This window comes from Corapipo altera, unplaced genomic scaffold, assembly GCF_003945725.1.
Source record: "Corapipo altera isolate COAL_440 unplaced genomic scaffold, ASM394572v1 22, whole genome shotgun sequence".
Classification (NCBI taxonomy): domain Eukaryota; kingdom Metazoa; phylum Chordata; class Aves; order Passeriformes; family Pipridae; genus Corapipo; species Corapipo altera.
Genome location: NW_020884886.1, coordinates 9,915,734 through 9,932,984, shown reverse-complemented (window position 1 = coordinate 9,932,984; position 17,251 = coordinate 9,915,734). Strand labels below are relative to the sequence as shown.

The following is a 17,251-nucleotide window of genomic DNA, read 5'->3' as shown; positions in this document are numbered from 1 at the left end:
CCGGGCACGGCGCACAGCGGCGACTGATCTCGCGAGAGCGGAGCGCGCGGCCGGGGAAGCCGAGGGATTCCCCCGGCCCCGCTCGCGGGAGGGGCCGGGGGTGGGAGGGACCATTCGGGGCACGGAGGGGGGGGCGGGGCGGTGCCAGCGCGCGGGGATCGGCACAGGGACGCGGCTTCCTCCTCCCCCACCCTCGCGGGACGGTGGCGTGGGAGCGCCCGCCTCGTGGTGCCCGCGGGCCCGGCACGTGCGCGGCCTAGGGACACGAGCAAAGGGATCGGGATCAAGGACCCGGCCACGCGGGGCTGGGAAACAGGGGAGCGGGAAAGGACGTCGTTTTCTTCCAAGTGGTGAAAAAGAACTTAGCAGCAGGAGGCCGGGATTTGGAGGCACAGCCGTTAGAAAGGTCTGTCACGTTTCTTATGGAGGAATGTCAACATCACTTGTTTTAGGAGTCGGTTTTACATTGAAAGCCCAGTTTCATAATACTGTTTCTATCTGCAGCCGAAGTGCGTAAGGTGCGTTTGTTCAGCAAACAGGAGCAGTGGCGTGTGCCAGAATTCCAGCCAGCACAGCGAGCCCGCCGTGACAGAGGGGACGGGAGTCACCTGGAGCTGCCGGGGTGCGCCGGCGTTTGGAAATGGCAGAAAAAGACGACCCTAATTTTAGATTCATTTAACATTAGCGCTTCAGGGGGGCAAGGAGAAGGTCTGATTGTCCATTAGGAGACCATGTTTGAAAATTAATCCTTTTACGTCAAGAATTCCGTCCATTCAGCCTCTTCCATGTCTTTAGTACAAGGTGTCAATCGAACTTCGGGCACAAATGCCACACTGATTTAAAGATTGCTGAGATTACAAAGGCCACACCACTCTTATTGCTTTAGCTCTGCACCTCTGCTGTCTCCCAAATTATGGAAAAAGATAATATTTCAGTAATCTCGTAAATATGAGTTTGAGTTTCTCTCCCACATACTCTGTCCACTGCTAATACTAATTCAATGAATAATGTCGCAGATGAGTAAAATCATGTTTTAAGAGACTGCTTGGTGACAGAGTTTGCTGTAATTCTACTCACTGTACAAACAGCTATTGTCTCCTGTCATTAAGGGACTTTCCCCATCATGATTTCCCCCTCCCCGTGAGGTGAGGTGGGAGAGGACTTTGATTGCCTCCCTTGTAGGCACAGTTCTCGGCAAAAGCACAGTGCATACTGGAATTCCTCTGTGTTGTTTGCAAAGAGCAACTCATAATCCCTTTGGAAATCTCTTTCTAAAAACATCTCTCTCTCTTTTTTTTTTTGTCTCCCAAGGCTAAAGAATGATCTCAGCTCATGCTAACTCCATTCCATTAGGAGTAGTTTCTGGATATTTGCCATGGACTGTCTCTAGATGGTCATTTTATGGGGCCTCTCTTTTAGTGTGTTTTGAATCCAACTGGAAAAACTAAAAATGCAGACACAATAATCTGCAGTGTCTAAACTCTTTTAATAGTTTACAAAGAAGGCACTTTGATTAATAACCAGATTAATTGGGCACTGGAGCAGGTATATTATTTCAAAGAATTAATAATTATAGAAAACATTTTTATCCTTTCCATCACTGACAGCAGTACATTATGAAACAACCAACCATTGATTTTCTTTTTTTTTAAATTATAGACAATGTGCATTTCAAAAAGCCAGGAATACTATTCAAATAAAAAACAATGGCCTGAACTTAATGTGAGTAGCTGGTGGAAGAAAAGATAATAAGCCACAGAGGGTTTTTTAATATTGTTTATGCATTGAATTTTCTTCTTACTGCTAAAAGTTTGTATTTCACATAGAGTGTGAGCAATTCCTATTGACTTTATTGGAAACTGAAAGCATCTAGTACCTCAGGGAACTAGACCTCACTTTCTGGCCTGTAATGAGTATAAGCACTTCCAGAGCTGAGGTAGAAGAACGAATCTAAATATAAGGTTTGCACCAGTTAAAATTTTGTGTTTGCTGTGCAAATCAGAGGTTTGACTTTTTGACTTAAGCCCAGCTGAGGTTGACAGAAGTGTTCTGAATCAGGCCCATCACTTCAGAGACAGTTTGGAGAAGCACAGCTTGGAGGTGCCCTTTGAAGGACATGGTTTCCATGCCTCACTTGTCTTCCAAGCAGATGCTCTGCCAGGTGACCCCATCTAGGTGCTCAGAATCATGAGCCACCTTCAAAAATGGAAGGCTGTTAAAGCAGGAAATTGAGTTTACTCTGTTGAGAGACAGGACAACCTCCAACTTTGTATTCACCAATGCATGCAGATGTGGACAGAGCCCCTTAGCCAATACTAAGTGGATGCAGCTTCACCTGGGAATCCATATGGTTCTCAAGTCCTCTCGGAATCTTGCTTCATGTGGAAAGAGGACAAAAGAGAGCCTAGCAAGAACTCATGGAGTCATGAGGGATGAGGCCCTTTATGTGGATGGGGAGGAGGTCTTTTGGCCTGGAGTTTTGTCCCATCATTGGGACAAAACAGAAGCTGCTGACCAGTAGTGCTCAAGCACCCCAGGTTTGGAGGAGAAGGGCAGGCAGGAGCAGGGAGCACTGGATGCGAGCTGTAATAACTGGGCTGAAGATTTCAGCAGCTTGTTTGGCCAGTCCAGACCAAACTTTTTTCAGCTCAGCCTTGGCTCTAGGCTTCCACTAAGCTGATTTCTTTGGGCACAGCACTAGCTAATAGTCTTCTCATTTGACAACAGTATCCTGCCTCACTGGCTTGGAGAAAATGAGAAAACAATAGACCTGCATCCTTTTATGTAGAAGCAGTCCCATGTCTCTTATGTGCTTAGCAAAAGTATGTAAGAGATGGCCAAGGTTACAAGAATCCCATTCTCAGATCAGCCTATCTTATAAAAAAAGGTCACAATGTGTCCTATAAAATCTCAGCTATTTTAAAACCCAGCGACCTTAAAAAGCATTGCAGGTAGTAGAACCACAGTTATCTGGATCCTCATTATAAGCAGCAGGTTTATCTTGAGATGTTGCAGTTTGTATCTGGTGGTATAAATCACACATTCTAGTGGCGGGTACTGGGATACAACCCTGGTGGAATTTCATAAGCACAGGATGTACAGCGTGGTTGAACTGCATATCTGGGAAAGAAAATAAACAGGCAGTTGCCCACAGAACATCTCTTAGATCTGAACTTGGGATGCATATGCCAACAAAAGTTGTTGCTTAAGCTGTTAGTCGATCAGCTTGATGTCAGAAGTGCCTCTCCTGTTTGAAATTGTGTTCAGCATAGCTCAGAGAATTTGCAACGTTCTCTTGAGGGTGACAGGGAGAAAGAATAGGCTAGTTAGCAGTCTGCAGCAGGAGTGCTGTTAAATAGTTTTTGCTTGTGTGTCATAATCTCAAAGAGGATGGTAAAGCAAAGAAAAATCTGAATCTGCATCTTAATGTGGGTTCAGGTACAAGTGTGGGAGTACCCAAAGGCTACAGTTGGGTTTGGGGCTCCCTGTGGTATTGCCTTGAAAGCAAGTACAGTACCTTTCCAGAGTGTTCTTATAGTGTAAAGACAAGATGCAAGGAGTATAGCAAACAATAGGAAGGAAGAGGGGGAGGGAAGATGAGGTTAACAGTAATAACATCATGTGGTTATGTAGGTTAACAGTGTGAACAGCTTGATGACTGCTTTCAGAAGTTTTATTTTAAAATACTCTTATTTTAAAATACTTTTATAGAACACCCTGTTAAGACATTTTGCATTGTATTAAATTTTGCTTCTTACCCTACCCCAGAAAAGGATCCACTTATTTTCCATTGGGTAAAATTTCCTGTCTGTCTACATGTAAACTATCCTGCATTCCTCCTTAGTTTTACTGGACTCTTCAAAGAGCCCATCTCTGAACTTCTCTTATGCAGCAGTGCTCCTCCACTTGCATACATGATACCTGTTCTCCAGTTAAGCATGACACTGGGTTATTCCCTTAGCCCTGCTCTCTGCACACAGCTCTCTGCAGTGGTGGCTGGTGCCATCAGCCTCCACACTCTCAGGGTGCCCCTCAGGTACCATCAGACTTCACAGAATGATCTGGAGGGTAAAATGTCCTGGGGGCTGGCAGAGCCTGCCCACCACACACCAAGTACTGCCAAGCCCTTGCACCCCAGCATTCACAGCCACAGGCACTGGCAGAGGGGGGTTCCCCAGGCACCTCCTTGGTGCTGCTGGGAGCCTGACTCCCATGCTGCCTTCACCTTCTGCCACGGCTAGTGTGTGCACCCACCAAACCAGTTCTAAGATTAAACCATAGTATGCAGGGTTACAGAGGCATTAATTACAAGGAGTGCAGCAGGATAAACTCTAAAAATCTCCATGCTTCCAGAACACAGAGAAGATACAGTGCCTTTTCAGTCTGTCTGCTCCCTGTAGGACTGATTGTGAGCAGAAGACACCAAAGGAAGTTAGTTGCATCCTGCGGAAATCAAGAAGAGAGGAAAGATTGAACCAGTTGATGAGACTGTGAATTATCACAAATAATTAACGAAGTAAAAGGAAGATTTAAAGATTATGATATGGCTCCAGATGTTTTATTGATTTTATTCATATATAAGTACAAATTGAATTTGCAATGCTACGGTTCTGAATCAGTGTGGAAACAGATGTCTTTGTGGAGAAAAACATTTTAACCAAAGGTGCTGTTGCAGTTTTGTTGTTTTCCTGATGTATATTAGTTCACCATGTACACTGCCAGAGGCGTGCTCACACCCAAGACTGTAATTTGGTGACTGAGTTACAGCTGATTTTTTCAACTAGCCTGCTCTCCCATTCGTGAGGCTCTTTGAGAAAATGTATGCTGACATGCTTCACCTCCACTGTAAGTAAAATGCATTTTTGGAAAACACAAAGAATGAAAACTCATTTGGTTCAACAAAACACAAGAGAAACCCACACTCTTGATTATACACATTTTTCCTACCTGAGGGAATAGTGTAACAGAATAGTACTTAAGGGAATTTCAGACTAACTACAGTAAGGTATAAAAAGCCAACTCATCAGACTACTCTAAAAGAAAACCACAAACTGCACATAACCTCTTGATAAAACTACCACTAAAAACCCATTTGCCATTATAAACCATCCCATTTTATTGTGTACTACAAAAGTCTTTGGCCCAGTCATAACCACATGTCAAATGGGACAGAATGTGGACAGAAATCCTTAACCTGTAATTCTAAATACAAATACATGCACACAGGAATTCTCACTATGGCTAGAGAGAGGAGTCAGGAAATTAAATGCTTCACAAGGACTATAAAGTTAGGTACCACATAAATGCGATTTGGAGAATTTAGTGATGGTTAAGCTTCATGCTGGTCCTGCACGATGAAGTTAAACTAATTTTGTATGTTTAGGGGCTTCAGACTGTCTGTGGCCTCAGGCTATGAAGATAATACTTGTTTTGGGGCTGTTTCTTTATTTAAAACATTGAGGAAGTTATACACTCCTGAAACAGAAATTCTTTAATATAGTCTAAAGGCATGGTCAAGGAACACATAATCCTAAAAAATAATTATCTTGTAATACTGCCATGTTGATATCTATTTGGATTATTTATTTTGTCAAGAACATTTGCACAAATTCTAGTTGTTGTGGACTTAGTCTAGTTTTCATACTACTCTCATTTTGAACCTCTGTGTTCTGTAGACCGTTTTCTATAATCCTCATCCTGAAAAAAGACACACTATTTCTGGCAGTAATTGTTGAAAATAAATTCCATAAAAATTTCATGAGAATATTCCATTGCTCAGATCTGCAGTCGTTGACACCTTTTGAATTTTTTCTTCTCAGGGGATTACACATGACCTTTTAATGCTAAAGTTCATTAGTGCTTGGATATCATATTGATGAGCTTCATATAAATGAATGGAAGAACTGATAAGTCATAACTAAGGTAATGAGCTTATAGCTGTTAGGGAGGTAACTGAAGACATGTCATGTGTGATAACTAATTAAAGAATTTCTCTGTAATTTCTCTGTAATGTTGTCAGTCTTGATTCAGAATTCACTCTCTCTTCTTTAATCTTAACAAGCAGTATTTCATTTTTAATGTTCCAGACAGCTATGTCTTTTTCTAGAAATGCAGATATCCAGACATTCTTATTACTCATGGCTTCATTATCAGTTTGTTTTTCAGCTGATTACTGGCACTGACCTTGCCAAGAGCTAAGCACATGCATAATTTTACTAGTGCGATTAGACTCATTAAAACTAATGGGATTAGTCAAGAAAGTAAAGCTACTTCTGTTTAAGTGTTTGTTGTTTGAGGTAGTGCAGCCAGAAGCAAGATCATGAAAGTCTGGAAGGAATTCATACTGAACAATAATTTTCATTAAAAATCATACAAAGAGAAATTCAAACATTTTTCCCTTGACCCAACCCTGATGAGGGATGAACAGAAGGTAGGTTTACACTGGAGGTGAACAGGGATTTCCTTTCGTTGCTTTTTTCTTTAGGAGATGGGGACTTATCAAAACTGAAGCTGGTCTCAGCAAACTTTACAAGGTTATTTCTTAAGTCTAGGATGAAATTTCTAAATGAAAGATAATGAGACATATGCATCGCAGCCATCAGCCCAGCAATAGAGGCTGACTGTAACCTAATAGCAGTGTCGTGATGCTGTGACCTAGGAGATTTCTCCCCAGGAAAATTTCATTAATGTGGGGAGTTTGAGAGGGACAAACCCAGAACAGTTTTCCCCTGCACAGAAGGAGAGAGACTGCTCTGAATTAAACAACATAACGGTGTCCGCTCTCGCAAAGGAATAGTCTGACAGCTTGGACGTGGACGTAGGTTGGGGGTCTTGTGTGTGAAATCCTCAAGAGGTGCTTATGCTGTTATAGAGTGGGGAAAAAGTCTAAAGCATTTCCTTGCCATTACTCCTACACTACCTTTGTTCCTCATTTTGAGGACTGCAAGTCTGCCGTTCTTTGACCTGCCAGCTGAAAGCCTGGCAGAAGCATTATAGTAGCAGAAATACAATGTTTAGAGTGCAGCTGGTTTTCAGCCCCTTTCTTTGACAGCCAGGGCTGGGAGGGGAGGGGCACAGAGCAGTTATTCCATCCATCCCCAGGAACTTCCCTTCTGGACCGTCAGGACAATTTTATGGCGACTGGTAACACAGGCCAGACCCACAGTGGATGATTATTAACTTCAACAAGCTATAATTTGTCATTTTTGACCTCTAATGGGACACCTCATATACAATGAATTATAAAAAAATCTGGCTTCTTACAAAATCGAATGCAAACTGCTCTGCTATCATTCTGAAGCAATAAATCTTCTATGGCCTTGGAGAAAACATCACTTGTGGATTTTCACACATTTTATACCTTCCTTTCAAAACAAACACTCATTTTGGTCTCTGATAAATACAAAAGACAAGTAAAATTTATTAATCCAACAGAGCGGCTATTTGTACTCTAAAAGTTAAAATTCTTAGTTAATACTGACTTCTGTACCCTGACTTTTTCCGTGCAGAGGTTAAAAACCAGCAAATCCACCACTAAGTCTAATATCAGGGTGGTAGGTCTTTTTAACTTTTACTCACTTTTCTCTAGGAAAGCAACTGATCTATGCCCCAAGGCCCGCAAATTTATTAACATTGGAAAGAGCCATGTGGTGTTCATATAGTGTTTAATCTCAGTGAAGTCTCAGCACCCAAGGTTTCCTGATTAATGGCAGGGGAGGAAGACTGGAGTGACAGTTAGGGGTTGGCCAGCCCTACTGTATATACAGCTGTTGCTGTGCAGGGGAGGGAAACGCAGGGTCTGGCTGTCTGTTCCAAACAAAAAGAAATGGCACATGCTATTACTTCCAGATCATTGCAGTCCCTGCACCACCATCTGCTGGGGGTCAGAGCAGTTGTCCGGGTCGGCGTCAGTCATGCACAAACTCAATGCCTTCCACGGAGCTGCTCCCAGCAGTACATATTTACAAGAACAATAAAGCGAACCTGCTCCCTGGACACAGGCACCACAATGCTCCGTCACATTCGGAACAAAGGAGCACAACGAAAGTTGATATGCATTACAAAGGAGGTTCTCGGGGATCACAGCTTTGTGATTTCAGGCTGTAACACAAATTGAGGGGAAGAAAAACTGTCACCAATAAGCCCAGACCTAGTGATCATTGTATTTGTAATTGACACAGCATCACTGAAAGGGTGCCTGGGTCTCTATGTTTCCTCTCTTCCTATTGTCAAAGTCCTCTCTAGAAGATAGTTAAATGGGAAGAGCTCAGACGATAAATCTTGAAAACTTGGATATGTTATCCCATAACAGCAGCAAGATGATCTCTGCCGCTTACCCTAGCTTGTCCATGCAGATCTCTTTTTCTGGGGCTTATGCCATGTGCTGGAGTGAGGTGTGGAGAGCCCTGACTGACGTAAACTGAACAGTTCCTGGAAACCGGATGAGTACAACTGTGTCACTGTGATGTTGAAACCAAATGAGCAGTTTTAGCATTTCTTCGGCCTGAAAAACAGCTAGTGAGTAATTTGTTTCTCCTGCTAAAAAGGGCCACTTCAACATCAGGCGTTACTGCAGGATGGTGCAAACCTTTCACTTAGTGCTGTCCTGCACCCTTGGCTGAACATACGCACACAGACGCGATGTCCTTGGTGCCTAGAACTGGATCTGGGTTTCCTGGTAGTACATTAAGTTGTAGAAGTAAAGCACAATCCTTCTTTTTGATCTGGGCTAGCTTGCTTGGTGCAGGGCTAAGTCCAGTGTTTCAGTGCTGCATAAAAATGGAAGCAGGGGAGCAATGGAGCTCAGTGCAGAGGCATCTGCATTGCTTGGGACAAACTCAGCAGTATTCAGCTGAGTTTATCAGTTTGGTCTCAGCATCAGCACTGTTAGGCAGCAGTGCCAGCATGGGGTGAGAGGAATAGGCAGCAGCCCTGGAAAGCTATGAAAAGGGCAGGTGGAGCTGGACCCAGAACACTTCTTAAGTGAGGCTCATTGCCAAATAGTTAGAAACTGTGCTGTACTAGCAAAAACACATCAAGGACTGCTGTAGTCCCTGCCTCACATAGCTACAGTGTCTATCACAGCCCTACCACATACATAATCTTTGACATTTCATCTGATAATTAGTGGTTTTGGTATAAGTAAACACAGTCTTGTTAGGTCCTATGCTCAGTTGCTTTTTACTAAGCACTACTCATCATTTTTGCATAAAACCTCTCCAGTCTGTGTAACGTTTGACAGCCTTCTCGGATGATTTGCCTGAAATATGATATGGAAGAGGAGACCTCCAGGTAGTTGCACGCACATGTCTTCCAGACTCCACCTCCCTGGCCTCACTGGCACCAGGACACTCCAGCTGCTGGAGCCGCAGAGCTGGTTCTGGAGCCTGCGGGGGCATGCAGAGCAGTCTTTGCCTGTTTGCTTGGCAAACCTCACCAGGCTCAGTTACATATTGGTACTTGGAGGACACTTACCCTGAGCCATTCATCATGGAGCTGAACTCTACAGGTTTGTACTGCAACTAGGCAGCCTTTCAGCATCAGGTTAGAACTAAAAGAAGGAATTTTTTTTACAGTCTGCCCCTGTGGAACTGAGTTTGAAGCAAAAAGTTCCTCAGTGTTCAGGAGATATTTTACAGGTCTTGTGTTTACTAACAAATGTAAATGCAAGGATAGATACATTCTGCCTAATAAAATAATTTTCTGATAAAAATAAAGCTTTTAATGAGCAATTGAACAAATGTGTTGGTATTCTCATTCTATGGCATGTTCCCTCTGAACCATGCTCTTGTTGGTGGAATACTCCCTCCTCTTCAATCATGTTGTGGCACACTTAAATTCTGCCCTGGATAAACCATATTTTTATCTTCCATTTTTAAGTCTGTCATTGCACAAACAAAAGAGTTCATCTTATTTTTCCTAATTACCTAGATTAAATGAATATATACAGCATCCAGCCCAATGGGTATTCAGTTATGCACACAGTTTAGGAGTATAATTTTGAAACCCTGCAGCATCTAGGGGCTGCACTGGAAGCTTTTTGTGTAAGTACTTTGGTGGGAGATGAGCTGTTGGAAAATCTAGCCCAGAATAAGAGTTTTACTTTTTATATTGTCTCTTTTGTTTCATCAGCATCACCCTTTATTTCTGAGGCTGTAGATATGTTTTTATAAAGACCAGTTCTACAATTTACCAGATCTCTGGGCAACACAAATTCAGTCCAGATCAGTGTTGTTGAATCACAAAGCACACGTAATACATACACATAATGGCTGTTTGTGCCAGCTTTATTCTCTATGCTGCATCAATGACAACTACGGGAGAAAAAGTGTTATTTGATCAAACTCAAAAATGCACAGAGGGAAGGTTTAGCCTTTTTGAAAAAATTTAATCTTTTACCTTAAGCTGTACCAGTTGAGCACATTGCATCAAGAGATGGTGACGTTTTTGATCCGGGATTAACTGCTGTAACTTTGGATTTACTGCCTGGTGGAGCCTTGGCCTGATTTTTACCCCCAGACCACTTACATACTGTTTCTTAGCATATATGCCTTGAACTCATTTTCAAATCTACTAACTGTCTTGTTCCAAATCTGTTCTTTGAATTGGATTTGCAGTAACATCTGCCAGTTTCTAATGCCTAATGGCCAAATAAATGACCATTAGGAAATAAAGGATTCATAAAATACAATTATGTATTTTTATGAAAGCAATGTTTTAGTGATTTACAGCTGGCCTAGGGCATGCATATGGTTATTGTGGACTTGTGTTGCTTTTGTCCTCCATCCCTTCTTACTGCTTGTTTTATTCATTTACAGCATTGTATTTTAGCCCCTTGAATTTGCCTGATCAAAGAAGTCTTTGCAGTGGTATTTCCTAAACATGATACAGGAGGTTCACCAAATATATTGGAGATGCTTAAAACTTCATGAGGGAGTAAAAGCTTTTAATATTTAAATATGTTCCCATTGTTTAAAGTGTTACTTTTTGTTGTTATAGAAATCCTCTGTTATAGAATTCCTTCAAGAATCCAAAAGGATTATTGAAAGGGTTGTCTCGCTTTAATAAACTCAGGAAACCTTTTTCCCTTATGTTGTTGATATTAGTCTGTCTTACTTGCACATTTTAAGCCATTGCACTGGGTCAGTGACTGAGTAGCATCTCACTGAACAACAGAACTATGCTTGCTCAGGTTAAATACTGATGCAAAAGTAGCACAAGAGAAAAATGTCTTTAAGGTCTGGCTAAGAAACTCTGGCTAAGATGGAGTAGTGGACTGGAAAGAGATGTGACAGAGAGAAAAATCACAGAAGTTAAAAGAAAAATTGGTAGAAAGGCAAAGGGAGAGGCTGTTGCTTTGGTAAATAGAAAGAGGGATGGCTGAGCAGACAGATCAAATTGCTCCCCAACTCTGTTCTGGCACTTGCGGATCTATTGAAAACAGGCCAGAAGGACATGCTGAATTTGTTGCTCCCGTGTGCCAGCCTTTTCTGCAGCAGCAAGAGAAACCAATCAGTGCTGCTTCAAAAGCAGCTGGAAACTGAGAAAACCCTGGTCCCCCGCTGCCTGGCAAGCAGCAGTACAGGGTCTTCTCAGTTTCCAGCCACTACAGAGGCTCCATTGACAAAATGTGTGGAGCATTTGAAGGAGCACAATGTGACAATGAAAGAACCTGAGGAAGACAAAACAAGGCGGGGGGGGGGGGGGGGGGAAGAGGAAGGGAGGAGAATTAAATGGGAATGAGGGAGCAACTGAAAACAGAAAGACAAAAATCAAAAGAAAAATATGGTAATCACTGCAAAGGGGGTGATAAAAATAAATCATCCTTGTCATATTTGACACCTCTGCACTGCTTTATCAAAGAATATAGTTGCAATAGCAAGACTAGAGAAAACAAGGTAAGACTTTACTAATATTTGTTCTCACTGCCTATCTCAGATACAGACATACTGACTTCAGTCCCCTACTTTCCCAAACACTGTGATGAAGTACAGAGTGACTGAAAGACACCAGGTCCCTCACTGGGGACAATGTTGTGTTGTGACCAGATGGTTCATGCCCCCATCCTCTGCTTCTGAGAGAAGCAGAAAGAGTTAAAGAGCCCCTGGAAGCCAGGAGGATGGTGTGTCTTACTGCTGCTCAGAACAACCAGGAGAGAACACAAATGCTGCCTGAAACAAAGCCATGGAGCTGGCTCATTTTCTCCTTGCCCTTGTATTTCATTGCATTGGCTATGTGAAGGCATAACAGAGTGGAAACTGGGGTATCACTGATGGCTCAGAGCAAAGCAGCATGGCTAGGTTTTATTTCCTTTAGCACTGTCTGCCTGGTCATGTGGTAGGATGTCTGAGAGGGGCACCAAGAGCTCAGGGGATGTGCCTGTGGTATGTTATTCTCCCAACTGTCCTGCTTGAGGTGCTTGTTCAGGATGAAGAGAGATCTAGGGGTATGAGAACTGGATTTAGTTGCAAAACAACTAAACTGGAAGGGACTCCCGAAATGTCCTCAACGTGGCTCATGGACTTTTAGTCCATAGGTCCAGCTTGAACTCCTTCAGATTAAAATCCCCTGAAACACACATGAGGTGAACACAGTAGGATCTTCTGCACAACTGTTTCACTCCAGATATCTGCTCTTACTTGGAATAACTCAGCAAAGTAACATGCAAAAGTTAATATTGCTTGGGAGAGAGCACTGGCATCTACAGATTTTCTGGGAATTCTTGGTACATTCTGAAAGGTCAGAGACGTGCACCATAAAAATTGAGATAGAAGAATAGAAAAGCTGCTGTTAGTTTCAAGAGGCAATGTCAGCCAGGAATGAGAAGGGGGTAAATTCTGTGTGCCCAAGTTGGAAATGGGTAAGCTCAGTTTATGTGCATATGCCTTTGAGCACCCCGCTGTCATCATCTTAAATGAGTTTTTCTTTTTAAGCGAAGGAAGGCCCCTGTCTTGATGACAGAAGTTTTGCAGTTAACAAGGCCTTCTTAAAAAATTCTCATTTATCATTCAGGTTTAAAATAAAATGCTTCCATTTGCTGTGTTAACTTGACAGTTACTTTCAGTCTTGAGAAATTATTCCTGTAAAGTAGTTACTGCTTAGATCAAAAAAATAATCTGTTTCTCCAAAGCAAACTTAATTTGAGCATGATCCATGGAATCTACACAATCTCCAGTTTTTAGATCAGTGATCAATTTGTATTTCTCTGTAGGAATAGTAGGTAATGTAGAATGGAACTGATTTTCTCGTGATATTTTTATTAGTGAGTTCCCTTGTGTTATAATTTTGAAAGAACCTACAGAGGCTTTAGCAGCTGTAAAATGAGACCACCATCACGTCTGATCAGAATTCCCCCACTGTGTACTAGTTTAAGAATGAGATATTGTTTTCTTTATTATTTCATCTGTTCAGTTCACAGATAGAGGATCTAAATTGGTACTGTATTTTCAAATACACTACTATTTCAGAATGTTTTCATCTGACTATAAGTTAATTGAAAGCAAAGATATCTTGCTTCATCTGTAAAATCTTAGCTGTGCATTTTATGTCATAGGAGGAGGTGACAGCAAGGGATGTAGAGGAACTACCATCATGATAAGCAAACATGTAGAGATACCTCTGAAAATATTGTGCAAAAACCTGATACTTTTTGTGATTTTGTTTTTTCTTTTTTGTGTTTGTCTCATGAGCTGGCTACATTAAAGAGTAATTCATCATAACAGAAACAGATCACCATATTGAAGTAGTTAGTGCTCAGCTTGTTTGTTATAAACATTTCAAGGATTTGAACTTCAGGCTACCTTTAACTCAGTCCCTTGGATTGGCTCTTCTCACCATGCAGGCTGCCCAAACCCAAAGGCCCACTGGTTGGTTTGGACTCTTAATGTCCCTGCTAGAGTGCATTTCATGTGCACTGAGCAGAGCTTCTGAGTTAGTTCCCTGCAAAGGGAATGCTTTTTGCACCAAAACTGCTCTGTGAACTGAGCCAACGTGCAGTAAATGGAAACAATCAGGGGGTGGGATTTATGACAAAACTGCATTGGTGCTCTGAACCAAAATGCTGATATATAGGCAACCATATATATTTTTGTGGCTTTGGGAAGGCACTGCATATTTTTCTCTAGTGTGCAAACCCAGCAACCTCTGGGAAGTTCTGAGTGTTTAATGATGCAAAGACCAAAACAAGCTGCACTGAATCATTATGTAAGCAGAGAAATCCTTATATGTGTACTTTACGTGTAACTTAGAAGAGCAGACTTTATCAAGTGATACCAATTGTGGTCCTCACATAAACAATGTGAAAAACTGTTTTCTAGCTGCCTGATGAAATAGATGCAATATAAATTGAAGAAGTTTTACTTCAATTCTCAAAAAGGAGAAAGTGATGGGTTTGTCAAATCAGGAAAAGAGACTAATTGTCTATGATCAAAGAAGGCCTTGCTCTACACAGGGTTTCATGAGAATGCATAAGGAGTGAAGGAAAAAAGAGTTGGAATCGTGTAGGCTTCATTTAAAGCAATGGGCTTGAAAATTCATTCATTTAAATGTTGGATATTAAAATAAATTAATGAGTTTCTTCTCTCGGCTGAAAAACCCCACAATACTGATCACTTCCCCTAGCTGACAAACTTTGCACAGTCTGCAGGAAAAAGGATACAGATGTGCTAACCTGAAATGCAGATACTTGGGGTCTTTAAGCAACTGATATTTAAAACTTCACCCACATTAAAAGTTTTGTTTTGCTGCTAGAATCAACCCTTCTTTTAAATCTCAGCTTGTATCTTAGACTTCTCTTTTCACTTAAGTTTTAAGCAATGAGTACAGCACATAAATGTATTTCAGCATCTGAACAAAAATGAACATTTTCTTTCCAACTCACTTATTTTGATAGTTTATCTTGAAAAGCAAGTTGATACATTCTAAAGCTCCATGAAAAGCCACCTCTGTCTTCTACTTCCACATTTATCAAGTAAAAAGCTAACCAAAGGCATTCAGTACAAACCTGAAAAAAAGTAGTTAACTTTCATTTGTTCTCACTCTCCTCTACCAGAGACAATACAAATAACATTAGAAATGCAGATATCCTATAGTACATTGATGTATTGATGATGAAATCAGAAGTCAGAAGTTCTACATGCTAATTTTGATTTTGTCAGTCATTTCAGCTTTATTCAAGTCATTACTATGCAAAGCTTCCCTCCTGAGCAAAGAAATATTAATGCTTTGAAGAGCAGAAGAAAGAGTTCGACACCTAACACTTTGCCTTTCAGATTTATAGTTTATTTGTTTCAGTGAATCATTATTTTGCTCTTAAAATACTGCTCTGAATTTTGTCTACTACTGCTGGCTAACTTTTTGCACTGAATGTTTTGATTTTGATTAGTCACATTCATTTTTGTAATTTCAATTCCTTGTCTACATTGCCAGAGCTCAGGCAAGTTTCTTGTGCAGCTGCTGGTATGAGTACAAAATCTGATTTCAATTAATTCTTGTGTATATGTTTTTTGCATTTGTTCTCAACAAATGATCAGGCACATTTTGAGTGAATGCATGTTTCCAGTAAGCCAACAGAAGGGAATGTAAAGTGAATAGTAAAAAGCATGTGATTGCTAAAAAAGAGAATTCCTTCAGTAGTGTATTCCAGTGGCTTTGTGCTAATGCTCTTGAATTCTTCCACTGCAGTCTGATCCATAAAGGGATTTGGTTACTTAAAATAGCAATTATGTCTCTTAGTATGTGCTGTTAGAACTTCATCTCAGCTTCTATATAATTTTAATAGAGAATACCATATTTACACCACAGATTATACTCACAACCTGCCTTTCAAGCTGTTTTGCTACCTGGAAGGGAGTGATGGCACCAGAAACCCTGGGCACTGCAAGAAATTCAAGCAAATGCACTCTGCTGCCACGGACATGCCTGAGCTCACTGAAAGCCTCCTTATTCTGACCTGGAGGCTCCCTTGGCACCTGTGGTTGTGCATTTGCCCATATTCAGAGCTGTGTCTGTTGGTTTGCAGTTACTGCTGTCGAGACCTGATTGATATACCAGCTTTGGTGCAACGACACTGAGGCTCTCCTGAGGACTGTGTTTGGTGTGTGCAGCAGGAGCAGGAAAGATTTCTCTTTGTAAAAGGCTGCCATCCACTTTTGTGCAATATCCAGTTTGATCCAGATCCCTGCCAATAATATTTTGAGGATAGTGTCCGAAGCTGTACTTTTCCTATCCCCAGATGAGAGACTAAGTTTGCCCAGGGAGCTGGGAGATGCTGCTTTCCAGGGAGCCATGATGCTGTCAGTCAGCTGCGACTCCAAACTCCTGGTACGTCACACCCTAATTAAAAACAGCTTCAAGAATGTGTTTCTCACTTGTGCCTTGAAATGTTATTTTAGTTTAGGAAACTTTTAGACACAGCCACATTCAGCTTCTTTCTGATTCTGAGAGGACTCAAACCTACATTCTCCACTTCCTAGACATCCTCTGCTTCTAGGCACCTTATCTACCTTTCTACACCAGAAGTGTATTTGTTTCCTGATAAGAAGATTCTTTTGTAAAGTTTTCCACCTCAGTTTTGCAGAACCAAAATTTTCCCAATAGTCAGACACTACGGATTTAATTAGATTTAGTTTTTAATCTGAACTCACGATGGTCCATAGGGGTAGATAAGGTCTCAGTTCAGTCAGATAAAACACCAGGAGCTTTATCTCCAAGGTGTTTGTTATTTCCTTCTTTTTATGAAACACAAAAAATGTAAAGACTCTCCCCTTCCACCCCAGATTTATGGCAAGTCTAGAGCTGCAGGAATTATTATAACTGCATTTCTCAAACAGACATATTTTTGAAATTTTAGCAGACTTTTAAAATTTTAATTTGGTCAGCTTTTAAAAATTTGGTCTCTAAAGAAAGCTTGCAGGACTCCTGAGTAATTATTAATGGGTCACCTGGTAAATCATGGAGATATACTTCTTATCCTCAACCATTACATCCTTACTACAAGTGAGTATACAGAGACAGGCAGCTCAGGCTTTTACTTTAGCACAATCCATACAGATTAATTAAAAAACAGGCCCAACACAAACTATGCCAAAAGAAAAAGTCCAAAGCATGAAAAGAAGCCAGAAAAAGAATTACATCATTTCCTTGTATCTTCCCTAAGGACAAGAAATTGGAGAGTATGAGTCAGTCTAAAGACATTAAATAAAAACAGCCCAGCTTTTAGTGACTTTTCCTTGTTCTTACCTTCTGGAGCAGA

General features: G+C 41.3%; 1 protein-coding gene and 1 long non-coding RNA gene across 3 annotated transcripts in view; one reads left to right on the top strand and one right to left on the bottom strand.

The window, feature by feature from the left end:
- Positions 1 to 17,251, bottom strand: part of RBPJ (recombination signal binding protein for immunoglobulin kappa J region) — a 149,993-nt gene that overhangs the window by 58,491 nt on the left and 74,251 nt on the right. The window lies entirely within an intron of this gene.
- LOC113946952 lies at positions 166 to 1,044 on the top strand. Its single transcript, XR_003527595.1, has 2 exons — positions 166 to 406; positions 505 to 1,044. It is a non-coding gene; the product is annotated as an uncharacterized LOC113946952 (long non-coding RNA).